Source organism: Ictidomys tridecemlineatus, chromosome X (assembly GCF_052094955.1).
Source record: "Ictidomys tridecemlineatus isolate mIctTri1 chromosome X, mIctTri1.hap1, whole genome shotgun sequence".
NCBI lineage: Eukaryota > Metazoa > Chordata > Mammalia > Rodentia > Sciuridae > Ictidomys > Ictidomys tridecemlineatus.
Genome location: NC_135493.1, coordinates 20,678,321 through 20,704,787, shown reverse-complemented (window position 1 = coordinate 20,704,787; position 26,467 = coordinate 20,678,321). Strand labels below are relative to the sequence as shown.

The 26,467-nt window shown below is 34.8% G+C and overlaps 1 protein-coding gene across 9 annotated transcripts in view; it reads right to left on the bottom strand.

Annotated features, from left to right (window-relative positions):
* Positions 1-26,467, bottom strand: part of Enox2 (ecto-NOX disulfide-thiol exchanger 2) — a 298,128-nt gene that overhangs the window by 254,263 nt on the left and 17,398 nt on the right. The window lies entirely within an intron of this gene.

Sequence of the window (26,467 nt, the reverse complement as noted above, 5' to 3'; positions counted from 1 at the left end):
CTTCACTGATCATGATGGAAATGCAAATCAAAACTATAGGATATTACCTCAAGTCTACTAGAACAGTTATTATAAAAATGCATTAAAAACATTAATGTGAGAATGTGAGGAAAAGGGAACTCTTATATACTGTTAATGAGAATGTAAATTGGTGAAACCACTATGGAAAACAATATGGATGTGCTCTCCAAATTAATAGCAGATCTACCATATGATCTAGCAGTTTTACTCTGGGTATATATCCAGAAGAACTGAAATTAGGATCCTGAAGTGATATCTTCATTCTCATGTTCACTGTGGTATTATTTCTAATAGTTAAGACACAGAGGCAAATAAAATTCTTTATATGGATGAATAGGTAAAGAAAATGTGACAAATATAAAATATTTTCAGCCTTAAAAAGAAGGTAATCCTGCCATTTGTGATAATAGGGGTGAACATGGAGAACATCATGCCAAGTGGAATAAGACAGAAATAGAAGGACAGATACTATATGAAATCACTTATATGATGATTCCAAAGTAGTCAAACCCATAGAAACACAGAATAGAATGGTGGTTGCCAAGAGCTGGATGAAGGGCAAAAAAGGGAGGCATTAGTCAAAGTATACCAATTTTTGCTTATGAGAGATGGAGAAATCCTAGAGATCTTCTATATAGCATAGTGCCTACACAGTAACAACACCATATGGTAGACTTAAGTATGTACTTAAGGCCAGGCATAGTGGCACATACCTGTAATCCCAGTACCCAGGGAGAAAAAAGCAGGAAGAGCACAAGTTTGAGCAAGCCTGGGCAACACAGATCTTAAGTTAGTTAGTTGTTCTAATCACACACACACACAAATAACACTAAATAAGAGAGAATGAGAAAACTTTTGGAGACAATGGATAGTTTATAGCATAGACTAACATGATGATTTCATGGTATATACTTACATCCAAACTTACCAAGTTCTATACATTAAATACATATGGCTTTTTTAAAATGGATGGATATAATATATTTATTTTATTTGTTAATTTTTATATGGTGCTGAGGATCGAACCCAGTGCCTCACCTGTGTGAGGCAACAACCCCAGGCCTCATATGGCTTTTTGTATGTCAACCATATATCAAATAAATGGGTTTGAACAACAGATAATAGGCAGCATGATTTTTTAAAGCCATATTATTTCACTCTTCTATTCAAAATCCTTCATAGACTTCCCAATTCAATCATAGTAAAAGCCAGAGTCCCTACCATGGCCTTGTGGCCCTGCAAAATCTGCCTCCTCCCTCAATTATATTTTTCTGAATGAATCCCTCAGTATTCCCCTTGCTCATTCTGCTTTAGTCACACTAGCTCCTTGAATAATCCAGCCATTCTCTTAACTGTACTTGTTGTTTTCACTGCTTGAATGCCCTTCCTCCAGATAGCCATTATCTTCCAAATTTCTCCAAATAATTGCTTTAATGTCCCTTCTCAATGAGGTTACCCCAAGCATCCTAGTTAAAAATCTCAACCTGTACCCCACCAATGCTCCCAATCCCTCTAAACCTATTTCTTTGGTATCACTATATCACTAAGACAAACACACACAATCATTTACACCTTCCCACTTAATAGCATACAAAATCACTTAAGCCTATGAGAAAGGGAGAGAGAGAGAGTAGTATTTGGTCTTTTCTATAATCTAAGCAACAGGGCAGAGATTTTTTGGTCTTTATACTCAGATGTATTTCTAGAAACCCCAAACAGTGCCTAGAACATAGTAAGCACACAATTATCTGATGAATAAAAAAAATAAGTATGAAATAAATCCTATGAGAGACAAGAAAATAGGGAGCAGCCACATTAGTTAAACCTGAGAGGAAAAGGAATTTGGGAACTGCCTATTTGAAAAGAATATCTAAGAGAGGGCCAATCACAGCTTTTCTCTTATTCTGATCAAATCCTGAGCTACAGAGTATATAAAAGTGGCTTATGGCTGCAAAGCAATTATCTACATTTCACGGCAGGATATAAAAGAGTAAGCCTCCTACTGAACTGTATATATAGCACTTCCCTACTCCATAGCCTCCAAGCTCAGATACCTTGAAAACACACACACACACACAATTTGGTATTGACTCTAATAAAGTTTGGGTTAAAACGAAGTTTCAGGATGATCTAGAAATTTTGAATATTCTCTTATTGTTCTTAAAACAAATATCCAAAACTTATACTTCAAATGCCTGATATGAACATGGATAAAAGGGACCTGAAAGATCAACTAATCCAAACTCTTTCTTTTTCACTTATTATTTTCCTTTGTGAGAATAAAGTTGTCTGTATTCCAAATAAGGAATGACTATTTCAGAAGTGTATCTCTTTTGAAATGAATCTACACAAATACACTCCTTTTAAATATTATACATATTTTCTCTTTCCTCAGTTTCAAATAGGCATCTCATTTTATGATTAATAAAGCACTTTTTTTCTGTTACCTTAATCCTTTCTCTCTGTAGAGAAGGACAGGGTTATATCTTTTATTTGGAGTAAATGGGATATGGTTTATGAATCTAAATGAATACCTATAATTTCTGGATTTAGATAGAACAACCTAGACCTCACAAAATTAATTTAGTTAAAAATTGGATTTAAAGATCTGCTGCAAGACAGCATTGTTCTGCTTCCTACTAAATTACCATTCTATCATCAAAAATGTGTATTTTTATAATTTCAGTTATTAAACTAAAATGTAATATAAGAAAAGGTAATCAGAAGAAATATGAACTATGAGGGAGCCTATAATACCATTTCAAAAATTTAATTTCTTTCTGATTTAGTCTCTTTTCTATCTCTGTCTTTAAATATGTACTAAAAACAACATACATGGGCTATATTTAACTGCAATTTGAATCTTATTTCATATCAAATTACATTAATTGAATAATAGCATTGAAATTTAAATGAAGTTGTTGTTGTTTATGTTGAATATATTTTGCTATTTAGGTGGTTGTATAATTGTAGTAGTAAATTGAAGATAAATTTTATCCATTCCTGTTAATCTCTTTTTCTGATTTGGCTTGCAGTTTCTTATCACACTGTTTTAGTAAATACAAGATAACTTTTAAAACTATATATAAGGCTAGGGGTGTTGCTCAGTGGTAGAATACCTGCCTAGCATGTATGGGGGACTGGTTCAATCCTCAGCACCATAAAAGGAAAACAAAACAAAACAAAAGTAGTCTATATGTATTTAAGCTTCAGGAATTTTTCTAAATTCTTTTGTAGAGGAAAAGCTAACTTTTCATACTTCAGGAAATAGGATATGTAATTGGTTTCACTACTACAACATTCAGTTCTGTGTTTTCCCTCCCTCTAAAACTTCAGCTATGTGTTTTGAAGGTAACATATGTATCAATAAATATGTGATAGGGTGCTTCTAAGATGGCCCTCAATGATCCCACCTCCTGGTATTAACAAACCTTTGTATGTGCTCAGATTTATTGATTTGTTTCAGTGTGATGAAATGTCATTCCTGAGATAAGTTATAAAATGACTCTGGCTTATGTCTTGGTCTGTTTCATTCTTTATTAGATTAGTGTCTCTGGGATTTCCACATGTGACAAGGGACTGAGGTCTGCCAAGAAGCACATAAGTGAGCTTGAAAGTGGATTGCCCCATCCAGTCAATTCTTTAGACAAGACCACAGTCTTAGCTGACAGTTTAGCTGCAGTCTCATGAGAAATCTTGAGCCAGAGGTATCCAGCTAAAATATTTTAGATTCCTAACCTACAGAAACTGTGAGATAATTTTTACTGTTTTAACATGCTAACTTTTGAGACAATTTGGTACAGGGCAGTTGATAACTAATACAAAATTCTAGTTCAAAACATACTCATTGTCATATAATTCATTTATGAGGTAATCCATAAATATCAGATAACTTATCTCCTCTGATAAAAAATCACCTATTTTTCTCATATTCATAATGATTTATACCAAAACAGAAACAAACTACTTTAAACATCAATTTGGACATAGGCTGTTCAACTCATTAATTCACTGGTCTTCTGAAAGACTGACAACTAAAATATATAAGCCAATACCAAAATTAGTTCAAACTAAAATCAAATTTCTTAATGAATCTGATTAGAACTGTTTAAATTCTGAGGCAGATATTCATTTTTAATGCAGGATAATGTTTCCCAAGACACCAGAAGCAAAAGAGTATATCCTACTCAGATGAAGAGCACATCCTAAAAAGACTGAAAGGTAAGACAATCAGCTGTGTTTTGGTCTGTAGAGTTATGCAAATAGACATAACATCATTTACTTTTCTCTGGTTGCCTCATATATGAGTCAGCAAGGCTAAATGATTCACCCTCAATCTTCACGTCTATCTTAATAACACTGTACTTGTTTCCAATAATAGTGCCTCCTAAGTAAATGGAATCAAAATATCTAGACAAAGTTATATCTGAAGATGTTACTCATTAGTTATTTTTCTTAAATGTGTTTATATGGTCTACAGAAACTTTAGCACATTTATTTATTTATTTATTCTTCTCCTACTATGTGCCAGGTACAATTCTAGGCACATAGGAAACTTTATGGAGTTACATATAGAGATCACTTTAAGAGAGCTTTCAGGGAGCTTACATCATACGTTAAAACTTCTATTCTGTATAGAATCTGATACAACTCATTCATATCTCCCTGAAACTATCTTCTATTGGCTTCTTCAATATGATATCATTCTGTTCTCCTAATAGGATTTAATTGTTTCCTGAGCATTCCTCTCAGTCTCCTTCTATTAAATCCATAGCTGGGCCTGTGATATAGCTCAATGGTAGAGTGTCTAATTATGTGTGAGGCACTGGATTCTATCCACAATACTTGGCCTCTGAGTCTTTACTCATGTTGGTCCAATCTTGCTAAGCTTGGAAAACATCCTGTCCTTTCTGTTGTTTTACCAAATCCTACATATGCTCAAGTCACTCTTTCAAAAAAAGCCCTTTCCACTTTTGTCCACACTCTTCTTTTACTTAACTTTAGTGACTACTGTTTAGGTCTAATTATATTTTTCCATATTCTGGTTTTTCATTGTCTCAATTCCTTATAGAATCTCAGGTTATTTAACAGTAATACAAGTTTTACCATTTGTTTCACCCCAACACTTTTTTTCAATACTTACAAAAGCAGTTCAAAATGTTTTTATATTAGCACCATTTCATACTTTTAAACTATTGAAGATCACCAAAAGCCTTTGTTTTTTGTAGGTTAATAATACTCTGTTAGAAATTGTAACTATGAGCCTATCTCAAAATAGAAATTTTAAAATATTTATTTACTCATTTAAAGTATAATAATAAGTCCAATATATGTTAACATAAATAATGTTTATGAACTTTATTTTCAAAAACAAAATATAATTGGTAAGAATGACAGTATTGTGCAAATTTTCAAATATTTTCATAGAAGACAGTTTAATGGAAGATAGCTGGATTCTTTTTTTTAGTTGCAGATGGACAGAATACTGTTATTTATTTATTTTTATGTGGTTCTGAGGATTGAACCCAATGCAAGACAAGCACTCTACCACTGAGCTACAACCCCAGCCCAAGACAGCTGGATTCTTACGTCTGCTTCTGCTTTCAATCTGATATAATAAGTTCTTTGATTGAAGTATATGAAGAAAATCCAGCCTCATGTAAATATGTAGTTGGAAAATGGAAGAATATCTGAATCATCTATTCAGATCATTGTGGCTATTCTTCTTTGATATTACACTAAAGTTTAACATTGGTAGTTTCTTTTAGTGCAATGAGGAATCTGAATCCATAATAATGAGTTTTCTAGGCTCTATTATATTAAAATCATTGGTCAGTCTTATACTTTAAATAGACTTTTCCCAGGCATGATTTCACATCATCATGCATTGATCATTTGACAAGTATTGGTTCACTAAGTTATACAGATCTTCCAAATGGTGACACATTTCATTATATAGCATTTTAAAAATAATACTACTTAATATTATCACTGGTCTCATCAGAAAACTCTGTAACAACTAGGGAGCTTTCAAGCTCATGGTGGCAGATAAAAGAGTCCCCAAATTCTAATTTGTACATGAAAGCTCAAATTTACCATGGCAAAAAATACTGTCTGTTGTTTAACTTAAAATGACAGGCTCACTTTATTTTTGAGATAATGGCTGCCAAATACTCAGTGACACAGAAAAAAAACATAGTTTGTCAGTTGTTCTTTAGAGTAAAAATTTGGAGGTCTATGTAAAAAGCTGCTAGTTTGGTTTGCAACTCAATTATGTAAGTGCTTTACTTTGAGACACCATCATACCTCAGTATGCATTAGAAATGCTTTATGTATACTCCCCATTTTGATACACAGAATATAAAACTATAACAAGGGTCAAAACTTAATAAGATCAATATTTACTATCTTATAAAGAACATTTCTAAATGAAAATGACTGTTTTCTTAAGTGCGAGTGTGTGGTGATAAAGAATATTAACTAGTATACTACCTTGATTTCTGCCAAGGTATCAGCAGAGTTTTATCCATGATTGCTTTTGCACTGCTAGTGAAATATCAACTCAGTGAAAAAGGCAAATAACATCTTAGAATTACTGTGAAATTGTTTTGACCTCTTAGACTCCCTGGAAGACTCTTAGGCTCCCAAGGACCTATATGTTGAGAACCACTAATCTACACTATATCTGAAACTCTTTCTTCCTTTAGCATTACTTCTGGGCATATCACTGGTTTCTCATTGAGCTCAAACTTCTTTATTCAGCATTGTAATTATATTCTGAATGGTATCATCACATAAATGATTTTAGCTACCACCTATCAACTAATGAATCCCCCAATCTATATCTCTAAGGCAGATCTACATTTCTGACTGATATCCTAGAGGTATCTCCAATTTACCATATTCTAAACATAATACATCTTTGCTCCCAAATATGTTCATATTCTTGAGTTCCTAGTCTAGGCTGTTGGCACATCTGTTGGTCTGGTTATCCAATCTAGAAATCTAAGGGTCATCCTTAACTCTCCTCCATCACTCACAAAAAGGCCAACCAGGCGACATCAATTTGGAGTGTAATATAGTAGGGAGGTGCAGAGCCTAAGTCAAACTGGAGAATGCATGCTCCATCTAAGGGTGTTCAAATTTAAACACTGTGTGGATCAAATAAAACACATTTGTTGGTTGCCAGTCTGTGATATCTGATAACTACGAATTTCTTGAATTTGTACCTGTCTTTCTATTTCTACTGTCATTCTACTAATTTAGGTTCTCTATCATCATTTACATGAACTGTTGTGAGTAGCCTTATAACGTATATTTCTGGCTTTACTTTTCACAAATTTTTCTCCCTTCCCTCCCCATCCAGATTTATCTTTCAGAAAGCAGAGTGGTCTTTCTAAAATGCAAGTCTGGTCACATATTTGAAATTCCAACATAAAGCTTCATAGAGATCCCAACCACCTATAAGAAAAAACACACACACACACACATTCCTTAGCACAGTGTAAATCTATATTCAGGTTCTTCATACACAAATATTACTTTAACTTAACATTTCTCACTTTTCTAGCCACATACCAAACCATAGCTATCAAAATCATAATAAAAGCTAAAACATATTAATTAGTTCTCATGTTTCAGACACTGTTCTAAATTGCATATATTAACTCATTTGATCTTCATAACCATATAAGATAGGTATCATTACTAAGTCAATTTATATCAAGAAAACTGAGACACAAAGTTAAATTGATTCATTAGGAGTTCATCAAGTTTTTCATGTTGTTTCAGATTCTGTGTCTTTGCATACGCTGTTCCCTCTGACTGAAATTTTTTGTTCTCTTTCCTAATGAATTTCTACCATCCTTCAAGACTCAGGTCAAATATCATCTCTTCTCTGGTTATCACTTTCCCCAGGTAAAGCTAGGGATTCCTTCCCATCTTTGGAGCACAAAGTGTATATAATTACTTACCAGAAATAAACAACTACCTTACACTTAGTACAGCAGAACAGTGGCTTACCAGTAGCAAGTAAGCCTTGCTATAAGCAATATACTACATGAAGAGCTACAAGTTACATTTTTATGGAAGAACCAGAGGACAAAGTAAGGCTGGTCTTATACCTGCTCTCCCTTTCCAACCCCACTCTGCTAAAATCATTACCACAAACCCATGGCAGACAGCCCTTTAGAAGTGATCTGAGCAGAAGTCTTAACTTCCACATGCATGGCAGCCCCTACCTGAGGCCTTAAAATGACTCAAACCTACTTCATAGTCCCCCAATAAGATGATGTCTGTTTGGATAATTGGAACTGTGAAAGTCAATAAGAAAAGTTTAAAAACAGTTATGACAAGCCACTCTGAAATGAGGAAGAGACTGTAAGTCACTGATTACTATGATTTTTACAGAGAAAGCTATATAGTCTTTCCTAAATTGAGCATTAAGGTATAAAAGCTCCTTATTCTCTAACACATTTAAAGTTTGAACACATATAATCCAGCATCTTCCACTAGGCAGGGATTTAATGAACATTTTGTGAGAACATCTGTTTGTTATTTATCTTTGTCTCATTTTACACATCAGCAAATCCCTTTTTACCACCAGAACAGAATAAAAATCACCATTTCATTATACAGTGTTCATAATTTTAAACTTCATATGGGGGAGGGGAAGAGAAACCATCGTCAGCACTGTACTCTATCTGATGTTATAAGGAAGAAGTACAGGGTGAGAAAGTGCAGAGGGGAAATGATTAAATATATAAATCCCTTTAACACACACTCTGCCAATGGCTAGTGTGTTTTATTGTTCCTGTAACCACTGAAAATTAAAAGCATCTCTATCTTTCTAGAAGGGCATTCTTACTATGCCCTCTTGAGACTATGTCAAAACAAAAATAAAGATGGCTCTATCTAAATGAACTTTTTTATCTCTGCTATATTCCACAGAGAGAATTTTAACAACAACAAAAAACTATTGGGCTTCTAGAGCTTTGAAATCTGAGAGACAAGAAAGAGAGAGTACTGCTATATTTTTTCAATGCTCCTATTACATGAAGCTACCAGATGGCATTTCTATATGTTCCTGGTAGTCATTATGAGGAGGTGCCAGCAACAAGACCACCAGAAATGGCCAATACCATGGAATAAGGCTAGCACAAATCAGAGAAGGAATGCTGCCAACTTGGGCAAAGTGACTAAATCCATTTCTGTAAGTACATCTGTCATAGCATCCACTTGCAAATGCTGTATGTTTTAAGGCAGAGAACAACAGTGAATAAGATCCCAATTACAATAGTAGTTATTGTTGATTTATCCCTAGATACAAATATATTGTTCTATATGCCATGAAAAATACTAAAGTAGGGAATAAGAAAGGCACCATTCTTGTCTTCAAAAACATCTAATCATTACCTCCCTGCATTGATTTATAGTACACATTCATCACTAGTCCTGTATAAAGGGAACAGGTTTAGCACCTATAAACTCACTAACAAATAGGGGGATACAGAATACCCAATAGAACACTGGATTAGGTGGTTTAGACAATAAATGCTATCGCAGTCCAGAGAATGTGGAAATAATGTGGGTTATCAGAATAAGGGAGACATCCTCTGATATATAGGATTTGAGTTGCCTAAGTTGGACAGGATTTGGAAAGTTGAAGAAGGAAGATGAAGAATCAAATTAATCTGTATCATGTGCCTTTATGCTATCCCAACACCTGAGTTATTTACCACAAAGTGTTTCTCTTCCTATAATAACATCAAACAAGTAAAGGAGGAGATAAGGAGATGTGCACACCTCCCTTATGCCTTCCCTTCTACACCACTCAGGAAGAGAAACCTCATATAGGAATTGATCTGAATGTTTAAGTAATTGGTGGTAAAATAAGATGGAGGCTTAAACTCCCCATGAGACTTTTGTATCTCAAAAACGGATCAACCAATACAGAATCTCTAATTAGTATAATTATGTGGAAGCGATAATTATTTTTGAAACTGAGGGAGGCCTCTCAGACCATTTTTTTTCTTTTCTTTATCTGTTTCAGACAATAGTGTTTCCTAACCATATAATCTACTAAAGCTTATGAAATACAGGATTACATGCCTTTTCCTCTTATTTGAACTTCTTTACCTCATTTGGATCCTCACAATTGATGGATATTGCAAATCTTAAACACTGGAAACCATCTGAGAAGTTGTTCTAAGTAAGTTTCTATTTTCTTTAGCATTGTTTATGGGTTGTTTATTTTGTAAAACAAAAGTATTTATTAAGATACAGGAAATCGGTGCTGAGGTTGTGGCTCAGTAGTAGAGTATTTGCGTAGCACTTGTGAGAGGTGGTTCAATCCTCAGCACCACATAAAAAATAAAGGTGTTGTGTCCATCTATAACTAAAAAAATTTTTTAAAGATACAGGAAGTCATTAAAGGTTGGTAAAAATTAAAATTCCTATGGATGATATAGTAGACATTTTTATTTATCTTGGTGATTTTCAACCAGACTGGTATTATACTCACTGAAGATCATATCAGAATCTTCAAGAAATCTTTTTCAAACAAGGTCTCCTCAACCTCTGACATGCTCATATTTCTCCAAGGTGGCATATTCCCCTTTACTTGATTTTAGTATCAATCTAGACTTAATACTTACAAACTTTAACCCATCTCTGAATGGTACATTATCATGCTAATGGGAGCAATGAAGAAAGAAAAGAAAGGAAAGAAGGCAAGTAGAATTTTTAAAGAGAGAGGCAATTATACAACATCAGCTATATGATCAAGCTTTAAAAGCCTGATTGAATGTTTTTCTTTCTAAAGGACTGTTTTTCTATTCTTCATATTTTGACAAACAAGTATGCTATGTTTGTCAGCATGTGGCAAACACTCTTTTCCATCTGTAAATCAGAAACATGTGACCTGGCACTGAGGTATGAAGGGTGAAGGAATTAAAAAGGTTCTGTAGAACAACTGACTCCTTGATTTTGAAGGGTGGGGAAAAAGGGCAAAGGCCAATAAATCAGCAACTCAAGTTTGGCAGCACAGTCTATCACAACAGTGCAGTGGGGGGGGGGGCGCAGAGTAAAGATCATGTGGAGGAGCAGCTTAACAACCCAGGAACAAATGTAGAAACTAGTGTCAAACAAGGGAACAAAGCACAAAGAAAAGAAAGTAGAAAAATAAAAGATAAAGCACATTTTATGTAGGCAGACTAAATTCATGTGTAATTCCGAAATCTCAATAAGCTCAGCTGAAAGGATAAAATATCACAAGGTTTGTTTGCAACACTTATTTCCATTATAAAAATTAGCACTGTTAGAGTTCAAAAGCAAAATCAAAAGACATGGAAACAACATATACACATTATAATTGTGCACATACATGCATACGCACATATCTGTGCTCAAGACCTAAAACAGAAATGTATACACACACATGAGCATGTGTACACATGTGAATGCATAGGAATGAGTAAAAGGAAATCAACTCTGACTTAACTAATTTTATCTTTCAACCTTGTTCTTGGTATCTCTACTTAGTCATAATCCCAACAAAATATGACAGGTGTGTGGGTTACATGAAATGAGTACATTATTTTGGTTGTCCTTTAATACATATTTACACCATGGGGATTTGGACTACTTAGGAAACAAAAAAGTGGTTGTAAAAGGTATAGGCTTTAGTTCTGAAGTGGTTTTACTGTTAACAAAGGTTATAGGAAGACTGTACAGAATGATCCCTCATGAAATCCCATGTGTGAAGCTTTTTAAAAATTAGTCTATATAGATTCATTGCAAGCCATTTCAAAACCCAAGCTTTTTCTTGCATTAATTGACACTTTCATTCTAAAATTCATATACAAGTGCTGAGACCCAGGATAGCCAAAACAATCTTGACAAAGAAGTTGAAGGATTCTTATTTCCTAATTTCAAAAATTACCATAAAGCTACAATAATCAAAACAGTGTGGTACTGGCATTAGGTGAGGCACATAAATCAGTGGAAAGTAACTGAGTGCTACATATAAAAACTTAAAGCAAAATTGTGGCTGAGTAAGATCCTCCAGTGACCTTTCCTCACAGAAACAAATTATCTGTGCAAGAGGTAAGGAAATCAGGTGAGTGACCATAGTGCCTACATTTTGTATAACATAATGAAAAGATGCACTGAAGAAGGCAGGAAAGAAAATTGCCCCTGTCATCCCTGTGCCAACTCTAAGCAGCACAGTGCAAGGAGAGATGCCTCCCACGTTGGGGAAGGAGAAAGAATTAAGCCCAATACCAGGACTGCCATAGTGAAACCCAGTGCTGGGCACAGACACACAACCCCTACCACGAGATCCCTACCTGTGGACTGAGTCTCTGAAACTGCATCAGGCCAGGTAGAAAACTGCATCAGGTCATCACCACCCCACTTCCAACCTTGAACAACAGAGTAAGGAGCAGGACTCCATTCACTGGGAAGCAGGGCACCAAAGCTAGCTTAGGGCTTTTTCTCAGAGCCCAATGGCAGGTCTGCCATGGTGAAACCAAGTATCCAATAGAAACTGAAGGCCCCCTATCCAGGCCAGAGCTCACAGATGGAGCCTCCAGACCAGCTTTGGCATCAAAGACATGTGTTCCAGGGGAACAGACCCAAGTTTCAGGTAATTCAGTTCCAGGCTTGGAGTGGGTTTAGTGAATGCCAGCCCTCCTACCAATACTATATAGGCACCTGTGGCTTTGAGACTCATTTTACCACCAGCCTTGGTGGCCAAGGTACTGACTCTACCATCCATTCCTAATCTTGGGTAACAGAGCTATCATCAGGCCAATGGTCACAGATGGGGCTCTAGAATTGCCTCAGAACAAGACAGACACCTGTGCCTCAATGGAATAGACTCAGATTTCAGGCTATATCACTGCCATGTATACAATGGGACTCAGAATACCCTGAGATATTTTTAAGTCCTTGAAGCTATGTGACTCAGGCATGGCCCAGCTTAGCATGAGCACAAGTGACCACAGGACTGCCTTCACTGACATTACCCCAACCTCAGGCAGCAAGTGTGGTGCAAGACCCATTCACTGTGGATATGATTGATAGGGTAGTAAAAACAAAACTTTGCCTTGCATCTTAGAGCTTGGCTGGTGATATCTAACATCAATTAGATCCTCATGGTCCCCGTCTTTAGGCCAGCATATGGAAGAAGCCTCTGGAACAGTTCCAGTAACCAGAGGAAGACACCTGGCCCCAGTTTATTGGGCTTTTATTCCAGTTAGTTATCACCTAAGGCAGATAGCAGTAGGCTTAGGTAATGAGCCTACCTCACCAAAAGGAAGCCCATAGAAGTGTGGACCTTGGTTCTAACCTACTATTGTGCCGGTCTTGGTGGGCCATGGGCTCAGGGTATGACATAGTTTGGACATAGGTGTGATATAGAAGCCTAGAGATGGTCTATGCAGGGTGACTCTGCCTAGAGTCAGACAGAATTCTGTAGTTTCTGACTTCAAGCCAGAATTCTGGTCTCAATGTAAAAGATACAGAGAAGATTATCAAGGCTGCAAAAGAAAGGAAACAATTAACAAATAGAAGTGTCCTAATTTACTTGACGGGTGACTTCTCAGCAGAAATCTTACAGTCCAGGAGAGAGTAACATGAGATTTTCATAGTATTGAATGAATGAAACCATCAATCAAAAAGTTTGTTCCCAACAAAGCTATCCTTTAGAAATGAAGGAAGGATAGTCTTTCCAAGACAAATAAATGCTGAGATAATATATTTCTACCAGAACTTTTCTTCAAGAAATGCTAAAGGAAGTTTTTCAAATTGAAATATAGACATTAATGAATTAGCAGAAAACATTGGAAGGTATAAAACTTATTGGTAACAGTAATTATACAAACAAATTCAGAATGCTCTAATGTTGTTAATATAGTACATAACCCATTCATATCTTTAGTATGACTAAAAGTAACTTTAAAATAATAACTATATTAATAAAGTAAGCAATAGGCAATACAGAAAGATACAAAATGGAATATCAAAAATTCAAAATGTGGGGTGGAATAGAACATAACTGAAGAATTTTCTTATGAGTGTATTTTCTCTTGTTTTTTTTTTGTCCATTTGTTTCTGTTCTTATGATTATGTTAAGCTGTTATCATTTCAAAATAGCTTGTTACAATCAAAAGATATTTTTGTAAGCCTCATGATAATCATAATACAGAAATGTACCATAGACAAACCAAAATGATAAGCAATGAATCAAAACATACTGGAGAAATTCACTTATCTACCAAGGAAGACTATAAGAGAGAAAGAAAGAAAGAACAACAAAACTAGAAAACAAGTTACATAATGACTGGAGTAAGACCTTACCTATCAATAATTACCTTGAATATAAATGGATTAATTTCTTCCATTAAAAGAATAAGTGCATGGATGATAAAAAGACCCAACTATATGTTGTTTATAAGAAACTTATTTTACCTCTAAGGACACACATAGACTGAAAGTGAAGGGATGGAATATGATATTCCATGCAAATAGAAGCCAAAAGAAAGTAGGAATAGCTATACTAAAATTAGAAAAAATAGACTTTAAATCAAAAGCAGTAAAAACAGATAAGTACTGTCATTATATAATCATATAGGAGTCAATTCAGCAGAAGGAAAACAATTCTAAGTACATATGCACCCAATATCAGAGGACCCAAATATATAGAGCAAGTATTAATAGACCCAAAGGAAGAGAGGGTCTCAAATATGACTTTGGGACTTTAACACCTCACTTTTAGCAATGAACAAATCATTCAGGAAGAAAATCAACAAGGAAACATTGAGTTAAATAACATCCTAGATTGAATGGACCTAACAGATATTTATAGAACATTTCATTCAACAGCTACCAAATGAACTGTTCCTCTCATCAGCACATAGAACATTTTATGAGGTATATCACATGATTGGCCACAAAACAAATCTCATCATTTTTTAAAAAAAATTAAAATCATGATGACTATCTTTTCTGACCACGATATAATAAAGCTAGAAATTGACAGGAAAAAACTAAAAATTCAATAGCAAAGAGACCTACAAATAACCTGATTAAACATGGACAATAGACCTGAATAGATATTTCTCACAAGAAGGCATACAAATGGTCAACAAGTACATGAAAAAAAAAATTCAACATCACTAATCATCAGGGGAATCCAAATCCAAATCACAATGAAATATCACCTCACTCTTAGTAAGAAATGCTAATATCAAAAAGACTAAAGACAACAAGTGCTGGCAAGTATGTGGAGAAAAGAAAACATTTTGCACACTGTTGGTGGAAATGTAAATTAGTACAGCCATTATGGAAAAGACTATGGAGTTTCCTCCAAATATTAAAAACAGATCTACCATATGATCTAGCAATCTCACTACTGGGGATTTATTCAAAGGAAACAGAATCAGGATACTGAAGAGATATCTGTACTTCCCTGTTTGTTGCAGCAGTATTTACAAGAACCAAGAAATGGAAAATATGCAAGTGTCCATCAACTGATCAATGGATAAAGAAAAGGTGGTACATGTAGACAATGGAATACTATTCAGCCAGAAGAAGAATTAAATCCTGTCGTTTTCAGCAACATAAATGAAACTAGAGATCATTATGCTATGTGAAGTAAGTCAGGTATAAAAAGAAAAAAATGTAACATGATATTTCTCATATGTAGAATCTAAAAAAGGTAACATGGTAATGGTTAAAAGTAAAACAGTGGTTACTAGAGTATGTGGATGTAAGTGTGGGGAGGCATGGGGAAAGGATGATAAATGGGTACTAAGTTACAGTTAGATATGAACAAGAAGCTCTAGGGTAATATTGCACAGTATGATAACTATAGATAACAATTATGTACTGTATACTTTAAAAAGCTACAAGAAAAAAATTTAAAATTTTTTCAACATAAATGAAAATGTTTGAAGAGATGCATGTTTACCTTTATGTAAGTAACATTATGTATAACTTTATATAATATTACTGAATATTATATGGTACCCTATTAATATGTACAACTCTATATTTTATCAGTTAAAATAAAAGCAAATAAATAAAATAAACACTTTTAATATTCATTTATTTTTAAAAAGATGTCAAGGGAATGAAATGGAAAAAATTAGTCTTTTCAATAAATGGCGCTAGAACAACTGGATATCCACATGAATAACAAAGTTGGACCCTCTACCTCACATTATACAAAACAATTAACTAAGAATGTACTACAGACCTATATATAAGAGTCCAAAATTTAAAACTCTTGCAAGAAAACAAAAACGTAAATTTCCTGACCTTGAGTCAGGCAGTGTTTTCTTATAGATGATACTAAAATATATGCAACAAAGGAAAAAAACAGAAAACATGGCTTCATAAAAATTAGAAATGTTAATGGTGCAAATGATGCCATCATAAAAGTAAAAAAAAAAAACAGAGTACAAAATGATAGAAAATATTTGTAAAACCAAAATTTTATATTCATTAGGACAGCTAAAATAAATAGACAATAAGAAGTATTGACAAGATTGTGGAGAAACTGCAACCCTTATTCATTGCTAATGGGATTATAAAATTGGGCAGGTACTTAGGAAAACAATTTTGTTGCCTCATCAAAAAGTTGAACAAAGATACCATATGACTCATGTATATACATGTCCCACAGAAACTTAGACATGAATGCTCATAGCACCATTATTCCCAAAAGCCAAAAAAGTGAAAATAGCCCAAATACCCATCAACTGATGAACAAACAAGAGTGGCATATCCAAACAACAAAATATTATAATTCATAAAAGGAATGAAATACTGATTCATGCTACAATATGGATGAACCTTGAAATCATTAAGCAAAAAAAGGAGAAACAGCCACATATTTCACGAATCTACTCATAGAATGCCTAAAAACAGGCAAATTTATAGAAAGATAGTAGATCAGTGGTTGCCTAGTATTCTGGAGGCAGGGGGCTATAGAAGATTGGGAGGTAATGGCAAAGGGGATTAGGATTTATTTATTTGAGGAATGATGAAAATGCTATAAATTGAATTTTTAGTGATGGTTATACAACTCTGTGTATATACTAAAAATCATTGAGTTACATGCTTAAAATGGGTGAATTGTTTGGTATGTAAATAATACCCCAATAAAATTTTTGGTAAAAAATACCGTTATTCAGTGAGCACATGATAATTGTTTTCCAACATTTGAGGGGCTACTACATGGAAGCAGGATGGAATTGCTTGGTGTAGTCCCAAGGGGTAAGCAGAATCAAGACCATCAGAATATATAACCACAGAGGACTCAATTCATGTTGTAGTTTTTTATGGATGGTACTGTGCCTAAGGCTGAAGGGAGACACATTTTGGCTTATTTATATAAATGTTCAATAACTGGAGCTATTAAAAAATCAAGTGTCCCATAGTACAGTTGAGAGTGCCTAATTATTGGAAGTATTCAGGTATAAATTGGATTGGTCACTTCAAGATTAAGTGAAAGGGTTCATGTAACAGACTGTGTACGTATACGGTAGAGGGGGACACATGACTCAATAACAAGTTTTCTTAAAATCATACGGTTTTATTAAATGGCATATTTTACAAAGTTCTTCTGAACTTTCATCTATAAACCTTTTTCTCATTGGTAATCATTTCCTCATTAGCCAGGAATGAATGAGTACTTACATATTCCCATTAGAGTAGTAAGTCCCAATTGTGATTTCCTATGAAATAATAAAGTTTGATGCTGAGATTTAGGTCATTTCTAATATTTATCTCGTGTCTCTGGCTCAACAGTTTAGCAATAGGACCATTTACTGGATTATTTTTATTTAGTCTGCAGCTTTACAGGTAGCACTTTATAAATGTTAATAAGAACAATATCCTACATTATATTTAATACTAATAAGCATTATGTTAATTAGTTACAAATCATTCTGGATTTTTTTCTGTTCTCTCTTTCCACCCTCCTCTGTCTTTTCATCAGACATGGAATATATAGGCTGCTCATTTTTACAAGTTGCTCCCAACACTCCAGAATGAACCATTTGGCTGAAGGTTTCAAATATTTTGGCATAAGTCCACAAATGCCATAAGAAATTGGCACTCCATTCTGCAATGCTTTTCTGTCAATAACTTTAACATGGATCATAAAGGGAAATAAGTTGGCAGTTGGTCTATTATGATCTAGATTTAAAACCTCATGGGATAGCAGTCTCTACTCCACTTTATAATTTTAAACTACTGGAAAGTACTCTATACTGAAAAAAGGGAAGTTCAGTTACTATGAGAAAAGCTGCTTATCTATCATCTGTTTCACAATAGCAAGGGAAAGTTTAATATCCTGGGAAGGGCAGCTTACCAATAGTGCCCTGGGGATCAGAAATGGCTAAACAGCTTCAAGTATCTCCCTGAATGGATTGGTAAAGTCCATAAAACATGCATAGTAGGTGAAAGCTGAGAAGTCCTGACTTACTAATCCTGATTCACTGATCTCTTAGGCATACACAAAAACCCTGCATCAAAAGTCACAAATGGAAAACATCTGCAGTGAAATTGTACTCATTGTCCAGTTAGTACACCAGAGCCTTACTATAAATCCCAACCTCAGAGTTCATGTCTTGGAACTGTGTTCTAATGTTCCAACATAGCCCTTCTGTTACTTCCAGTAATAAATCTCTGTGGAGAAGGTCCAAGAAGGGCACTGCCTTAGATCATATTCCATGTTAGAGTGAGGTTCTTCTCTTCAGCTTGTGCTTTATCTGGCCTTGATGTGAGGACAGCCAAAGAAATGTTCTGGAGAGTTTACTGTTGGGTGGGGGTTATTTTTATTTTAAATAGCTGCAAATATTTTTATTGATTTTATTTTAGTTAATATACATAAAACATAAAAGCTGTACATATTAATGGATTACCTACCTTATAATATTTGATACACATATACACTGTGCAATATTCAAATCAGGTTAAACATTTATCTCCTCAAACATTTCTCATGTCTTTGTGATGAAAACTTTCAAAATTCTTTCTTCTAGCTTTTTAAATGTGCAGTATAAATATTATCTATATCCCCCTACTGTGCAATAATACCCCAGAAAGCATATTCTGTCTATGAATCAATTCTGGTGTCTTACTGACTTGAGAGTTTTGTTTCTTAATTTTTGTTTGCAATCATAGGGATTGAACCCAGGTCCTCACATATGCTAGCAAGTGCTCTACCACTGAGCTACAGCCCCCATCCCTCGCCGTAAATATTTGACAGAACAATTATGTCTTTTTCACTTCAATTCCTTCAGACCATTTCTTCCCAGACCATTTCTTCCCCTTCTTGTTAAAAGCCTCACAAAGCCCATGGGTAGGGCACTCAGGGAACACTATTTGAGAGGGAAGAGCTACTACTGGAATCCCAGGCTCATTTCTCCAATGGTCATATTTCTGCCTGTGCTTATCCCTTTTTCTGCCAGATTGTGCTCTTTATTACTCACACCACTCAAAATAGCCGTGAGCGCCAATATTCACGAACTACTCAAGCTGTATTTATTGTATTTACTTTGTGTCCCACCCTCATAAACCACTCTCCCCAGATCCCTTAAGCATTTCAATTGCTCTTTTCCATTTCAAGCATCTCAATTCCAGAGAACAGAAACTTGAGCATGGTCTTATTACCAATTAAAAAGGGATTCTCACTACTTTGCTCTTAGAAGTTATTTGTCCATATCTATGTCAGTTACTCAAAACCATATTGGCTTTTTAAATAGTATATCATATTGCACACTCTAAATATAGTTTACTATCCCATCACCTGTAGATTTATAAAAGCATGAATCAAATGACTTTTAATGATGATCTATTTATTTTAATATATTGGTTTCATACTTATAACCAAGAAAAAATGTATGCCACCCAAGAAAAACTTTTCCAGAATAGTCCGCCTTACTTACATGAAGATTACTGTTATTTTTATTCAATATGATTGTCACAATTATTTTTATGTTCATCAACTTCTTTATAACACATTAAGGTGAATTCAGGTTAAACAACTTCCACTGAATAAGCTGGGCAGATTTTCATAATTCAGCTGAGTACATAACGGCTGTGGTTCTTTGCAGTTTCTGTCCCACCTCCAAACCCAAGGGCAGGGTTTGGGAAAATGCCAACCATGTTTGGCAGCAAGGGTCAGCAGTCTAGGGCAGGGAACAGGAGTGGCAATGAGCAGAAGTATAAAGAATCTAAAGAAGGCATTATTTACAATGTTTTAGAAACTCTAATTGAGCACATCACAATTCCTTTTCAGTAGACAGTTAATGCAGAAAGTGTTTTCTTTATATTCTCCAACTTTCACTAATCTGGGATTTTTGCAAGGGAACACCATAGTACTGAAAACTTCTAATCCTACTTTTTCCCTTTGTGTTCTCTCTTTCTCTCTCTCTCACCATTCCCCCCCCCCACACACACACACAAACAGGGCTAGGAATAGAGACAACCATTCACAATTATACATATAAGTGTAAAAGAAAAATAAGAATGTAGGCTTTGGAGTGTTTAGAGACAGAGCTATAAATCAGTTAGTGGTATAAACAGCCTTGAGTAAGAAGCATAACTAACATTTGTTGAGAGTGCTGATTGAAGATTAAATGAAATAATTTATGTAAAGATACTTGCATCATCCTATAGTAGGCCTTGAAAGCACATTTCCCTTCTTTTTCATTCTGATGTAAATTATGAAGAGTCCCGATCAGAGTGAACATTTTCATTAAAAGTAGAAAGGTCTGGATTTCTAAATAAAGAAAAAATACCACTGAAAAATGTAGATGTAGTCTGAGGAAAGGAAGAAGCAAAAATTTTTAAATTTCCTTTAGATCCAGAGGGTTTTGTCTTTACACATTTCTCAAAACTGTAGCTGAGGTATTATCTATTTAGTCCTCAAAACAAAAGAACCTATTTGTAGAGTGCTGCAGGGTGGCCCCGAGTGGCCCACTTTGAACACTTCAAGGCAGTTCAGGGAGGCTGAATATGACAATGGATTCTGGAAGCTAGTATGAATGGTACAAAAAAGGGGAGGCAGTCTGCTGTCCATTGAAAACAGCAGAGCTAAAGAAAGTGAAGAATGCAGAAGGAGATAAGGGAATTTCAGGATGTGCTAAAAAATTGTAGCAATTGAAAATAATACAAAGAACTGGGATCTAAGCAACAGAGAGGCAGGTCAAGCAGGCATAATTATTTACCATATAGTTTCTGTAGACAGTAATACCCAAGTACATTGCTCTACACGTGTGACTTTTTCCCAATACTATAGATTTTGATGCTAGGTTCTTTTTAAGGTCCCTAGTGGGAAAAAAACTTAATACATGTGAACTCCATGTAGTAATAAAACACAGGACTAGATTTATATCTCTTTATATTGAGACTACATTATATTTCTGATTCAAATTCTTCCAAAGATTTAATGGTATTTTAAATAATGAAATAATCTTGAAAGGGGTACACTACTAGTATAGGGAAGACCTGTCAGAGTGAGAAATGGAAGCTGAAAAGTAGTGAGTCATGTGTAGCTAAAGGACTGAACAAACCAAAAGAAAACAATGAAAGGGTCTTCAAGAGCCAAAATGTATAAAAAAGTGTCTATGACCTGAACATTGGAGCTAGGTGCTCTTTCTTCTGATTAACTCAACTTTTTTATCTAGCTTAGAAATCAAGGCTTAACAGCCAGCTCTCAACGGCAAGCCAATATGATGAGAAAAATAGTACTGATGAGAAATGCAGAGTTTAGATCTCATTTAAATTTAATTGAGATCATAATTTGTTAAATCACTTCTGAGAATAACTCACTTTAGGCCATGTTTAAAATTTAAACTATCCTTAAGAAATGCAATTCCTTATAAGTCAAAGGAAAAAACATTCCAGTTTGATTGCCCATCAATACATCAATACCATCATCACTGTGGCCATCTAGACCCCTAAGAAAATTACTACTTCTGGATAACCAGACTTAATTTTCTCTTCTTTTCTTTTTCTTTTTTTGTACTGGGGATTGAATCCAGGACTCTTAACCACTGAGCCACATCCCAGTCATTTTTTAATTTTGAGACAGGGTCTCATTAAGTTGCTTAGAGCCTCACTAAATTGCTGAGGTTTGCCTGGAACTTGATATCCTCTGCCTCAGCCTCTCAAGCCACTGGGATAACAGGTATGTGCTACCATGCCCACCCTAACCAGATTTTCTTGATCTGCACTCCCAATGTGACTATTTAAATTTCAATTAAATTAAACGTAAGTAAAATTAAAAATTCAGTTCCTTGGTTGTAGTAGCCACATTTCAATCCTCAATAGCCACAAGTGGTTACTGGCTACTGTGATGACAGTGGAGATACAGAATATTTCATCATTGCAAAAAGTTCTATTGGACAGCACTGGGTTGACATCATATAAGACCTAGACTTTCAGTGCCAAAACAAAAAATTCAAATCATCTCAACAATATTTTTTCTACAATGTAATTAACATCAAATCCATAGAAAATACTAAGTTACAAGTAGACAGGAGTAAGAAATCTGGTGTGCACATAGTACAGTGACTAAAGATAACAATTATGTACAATATATCTAAAAATATCTGGAAGAAAGTATTTATGGTTTTCACCATAAAGAAATGATAAATGTTTAAGGGGATAGATGTTTTTGCTGATATGAACATTTTACAGTATGTGCATGTGCTGAAACATCACATGGTACCCCATTAATATGTACAGTTTTATATTTTATATTAAAATAAATTTAAATTTAAAAGTATCACATATCTTAAAACCATGACAATAAAAATAAAATTTCTAATTATCATTTTATGTATACAGATTAATTTTCTTGTATGATTAAGCATTAATATATGTACATAGGCAAGTCTGTCTCTCTCTACAAAAGTGAAAGGTTATTCCACAAAGACAAAAGAAGGAGCTTTGAAGGTATAATCAAACCATGCAAGGATGAGTATAGAGGAAAAAAATCAAGAAGATAGTTGAAACAGAAACAACTCATTTTAACCAATATCCTAAAATATATACATAAAACAGAAGCAATGTACCCATTCAACTTCTGGAACTCTTGGGCTATGGTACAGCTCTGAACCTGGAGCTAGCAGAAGAGGAGAAAAACCTCTTTGTTGTTACAGCTGCACCTAATATTTATGTGGGAGGTAACTATGTGCAAGATACTAGGCTTTGCTCTAAGAGATCAATAAAATATGGTTAATGACCAAGAATTGAGCCTACTGGTGGATGACAGACAATAAGTACTATGATACAGTAGCAGATGTGATTTGAACTGAACCTTAAGGATCAAGTGGCTCTTAGAGATGTGCAAGAATAGTAATATAAATATTTTGAGAACAGCACAGAGAAATGTACAGAGCTTAAAAATTGGGGGTGTACCCAGTGACCCAGAAGTGGTCTAGCTGCTAAATAAATAGGATATACATTGCATGGTATAGTGAAAGATCAGGGTGTAAAGGCTTTCTGGGTGGCTGGGATGAGACCATGGATGATTGTGAATGCCCCAAATGGGCATTCACAAATATTACACAGTGGTTAAGAGCATGGGCTCTGCAAGTTTTTGGAGATCAAACCTTGATTCTGGTACCTATTAACAATGTTACCTGGTAGGCAGTTTACTTAAAGTCTGGGTCTCAATTTTTCTAAGCTTTAAATGGAAATAATACTACCTACCTAACGGGAGTCCTGGAAAGTTGATGAGTTCATATACATAAGGTATTTACAACATGGCCCTGCACAAAAAAAACAAAATCCTTTAGAAAATTTCTGAGGAGAGGAGTGACAGGATAAAATCTGCATTTAGGAAAAACCCTGTAACAGCTATGCATAAAATGGAGTGGGGCGAGAGTAGATGCTGGGAAGATGTGTTATGATTGGTCATTTGGCTGCATAGAAGAAAAATTACACTCTGGTTGGCAATGTTTCTTGTTGCAAAAGGCTGAGAATCAAGATAGAAGCAACAGAACATGAAAGATTTTTAAAACAAAGCCAAAAATCTGAAGAAAGAACATTAGTAGTGGCAGTGTTTTAGAAACTGCTGGGGATGCAATGATCTTCTATGACTCTGTGAACAGAGTACCAATGAGGAGGGTCAGAGAGAACGGAAAAAATCTTTAACAGTCTGGTGAGGAGACAACATTGTGCTGCACAAGTCTTCCAAAGTCATGGACAATGGTATATCTGCTCTGCACGGCACAGTTTGGGCAAACACCTTCAATGAAGTGCTCTTAAAGACACACCACATATTACACAGTGGGTTAAGAGCATGGGCTCTGAGGACAAGTTTTTGGAGATCAAACCTTGATTCTGGTACCTATTAACAATGTTACCTGGTAGGCAGTTTACTTAAAGTCTGGGTCTCATTTTTTCTAAGCTTTAAATGGAAATAATACTACCTATTTAATGAGAGTCCTGGAAAGTTTTTGAGTTCATATACATAAGGTATTTACAATATGGCCCTGCATAGAATAAGCATTCAATAAATGTTAGCTAAACTTATTATTATGTATATGTATGGGAGGGGGACACTAACTGTGTTATGTTTAATAACCCTTGAATGTATCACTGCTATGTTTACGGGATGTCAATCAGTATAGTTTAGCAGCCCAAGAGGCATCTGCAGTATAAATGTCCTGCATAGACAGCATGCCTTGATTATTATTCATAATGAATACATTAAGTCCTTTTTGGAAAAGGTATAAATTAAGTAGTTAAATTTATAAATATTCATAGTGATCTCCTTAAGCTAGTGCAAGCAGGCTCCAGCACACCGTTGGCTAGTATATACTAACCCTTATACTCCCATCCATAAGACCTGCCCTTCACGCCTCTAAAATACACTTACAAGTGTATAAAGAAGAAAATCCACCAGACAATTCAACTTCCCTTCCCCAAACAACCAGACAGAAATCCACCCCTCTCCAATTTATCCTGGCCTCAAACAGTTCAGGGGAAAAGTGATTATTTTGCAAATGATAGCTTTTTTTCCTTCACCAATAAGAAAATGTCAATTTCTTTAAAAGCCCCTATAAGCTCCTTTTTTTCATTTAAATACAGAGTGCTTGTTCCCAGGAAAAGCATTGGCACATTAGGGTGTTAGCCCGAGCTTCCAATTTCACAGAAAATTCCTATCTGAAAACAAGTTTAATATGGAGCTTCCAATCACATGCCTAGTTTTCCTAGTTCTCCCTTCTCTAATACTGACCTATTCCCCACAATTCCCTCCTGTATTTTTTTAAGTGTCAAAGATCGTTTAAGTTTAAAGAACAATGAAAGGGCTTTCTATTGCCCTCTTCTTCTTTTATCAGAAGGGAATAATATGTCCTGCTTTACTTTAAGATGCACTGAAGTATAAAAATATCATCTTAGAATAAAGATAAATTCTCATTATGAGGTATACAAGACAATATATACCCATTACCATCTTTACCATCTTCCTAAAAGTCTCATGAACAGCTTATAACAACATTTGCCCTATCTCTGGCTCATTTTATTGATAACATTCTCAGATATTGTCAAATGCTGTAGAAGAGTTGTCCTTCTTTAAAATTCCATTTTTCCTAAGAGTTTTTTTTTTTAGAGAGAGTGAGAGAGGAGAGAGAGAGAGAGAGAGAGAGAGAGAATTTTTAATATTTATTTTTTAAGTTCTCGGCGGACACAACATCTTTGTTGGTATGTGGTGCTGGGGATCGAACCCGGGCCGCACGCATGCCAGGTGAGCGCGCTACCGCTTGAGCCACATCCCCAGCCCCCCTAAGAGGTTTTACAAAAAGTTTTTCTAGAGACCTAGTAGGATACCTGGGTTCATTTGCAGAATTGATAGTGCAGCTTTAAATAATAGTCCCTTTTTCAGTAGGACAGAAAGTAATTTTTTTCCTTAAAAGTAATGGATTTAAAAGTGAGAAACCATTGAGAATTTAAAAAGATGGAAAGGCTGACAAGAGAGAGAAAAAGAAACAAAGAGGAAAAAAGGAGTGAAACTGAACTAGCTATATTTTTCATTTAATCTGGACAAAATATTCTAATTTTAAAAACAGTATTTGACACTCATGGCCAGAATATTTTAAAATATACACACATTTATGAAAACAATCTTATAAGATCATTGAGCAGAATACTGAAATCAATTAGCTTTTTTAGAAGGAAAATATTTCACATTACCTTTTGTATTAGACAACATTTCCTTTCCCCAAAACTTCAAATTTCTATTTTCATTCATATTGATGTATACATTAATCAAAATACTAGTGTATCTTAAGTATCTATAAAAATAAATCTGGAAGGCACTTAAAATAAATGTTGGATTAAAATAGTTCTGAAAACAATCCCTACAGTTCTATCAAATAATATAGTTTTTTAGTAAATAACTCCATTTAGTCTTCTT